The following is a 1,504-nucleotide window of genomic DNA, read 5'->3' on the forward strand; positions in this document are numbered from 1 at the left end:
ACAGTGTGTGGCCTATAGTGCTTGTCAACTACAACATCCCTCCATGGCTTTCTATGAAGAGGACATCTCATCCTTAGCTTACTCGTCCCGGGCTGATACAAAGTAAAAAATATGGACGTGTATCTTCGTCCATTAGTCGATGAGCTTAATATTTTGTGGGAGGAGGGGGTCACTATGCAAGTTATGAGCAGGCACGATGGTCAGCGGTCAGTCAACATTCGAGCCATTCTCATGTAGACGATGCATGACTTTCCGTGATTGGGAGAGTGCTGAGGTGAGCAAACCTCAGTTCTCACTGGTAATATCTATATTTTATCTCATTCAATCAAGTATTCACTAGGTTGTGGCTTGCCTTATAGGTCTGGTTACCTCAGGTTATCATGCATGTCCATTGTGTGGGCCACAGTTAGACTCCCGAAGGTCACGAACCATGAAGAAGATAGTATATCAAGGACACAACACTTTCTTGCCAGAGGATCATGAACTCAGGGAAGGTTTTCTTGGACGGCCTCCAACACGTATGAACGCTGCAAGCTGGTACGAGCTAAAAATGGTAAACCCGGAATCACATCCAAATGGAATGTGACGGTTCTCAGTTTTCTACGAGTTGCCATATTGGACCCACTTACAGGTCAACCACTTGTTGGATCCCATGCATATTTTCAAGAATGTGGGCAGCTTGCTGTGGGACCACATCACAGGAAAGAGAGACACTATAGGGTCATGAATGGATTTGAAGGAGGTAGGTAAGATGGAGGTGCTTTGGCCGCAGTCGAGTGTTGAAGGGGGAGTGCAGCTTCCTCACGCTCCTTGGGTTTTGTCCACCAAAGAAGAGCGCATTGTGAAGCAAGTAATCAAGTCTATCCGCACTCCGACGAGTATGATGCATTCTCTCAGGTCCGCATTTTCTAAAGATAACCAATTGTCGGGGCTAAAATCCCATGATTGGCATAAGATATGTCAGGTTTGTGAATAGAATGGATTGTAATTAGTGTGGGCATTTTGCAATTTGAAAAGTGGCCATTATTCATAATGCTTTCTCATTTGTGGCAGTTTGTCCTACCGATCGCGATCGCAGGATACCTTACTCCAGAAATTCGCGGGGCCATTTACAAGTTGTCGACTTTGGTGCAATGGATCTCATAGAAAGAGACTAAGATGTCCTCTATTGAATCCGCAAGGCGGGGAGCAGTGGAGACGGTCTGTCTCTTTGAGAAATACCTACCCACTAGCATGCTCACGATACAAGTCCACCTTCTTGTGCATCTTGTGGACGAAGTGGAGATTGCTGGACCCGTCCATATGTGATGGATGTTCTTCCTGGAGCGCTTCATAAAAACTGTGAAAGGCTTTGTGCGACAACGAGCTTGTCCAGAAGGTAGCATGGTGAAGGTGGTTGGTGTCAGAGGCGTTAGTGCATATCTCACAATGGCTACCAACGGTGGAACCAGACAATGAAATACTATGGACGCTGAAGGATGATGATAGACTGACTGGAGATGTG

This window comes from Lygodium microphyllum, chromosome 11, assembly GCF_053477565.2.
Source record: "Lygodium microphyllum isolate KBCC chromosome 11, Lygodium_microphyllum_v1.1.10, whole genome shotgun sequence".
Lineage (NCBI taxonomy): Eukaryota > Viridiplantae > Streptophyta > Polypodiopsida > Schizaeales > Lygodiaceae > Lygodium > Lygodium microphyllum.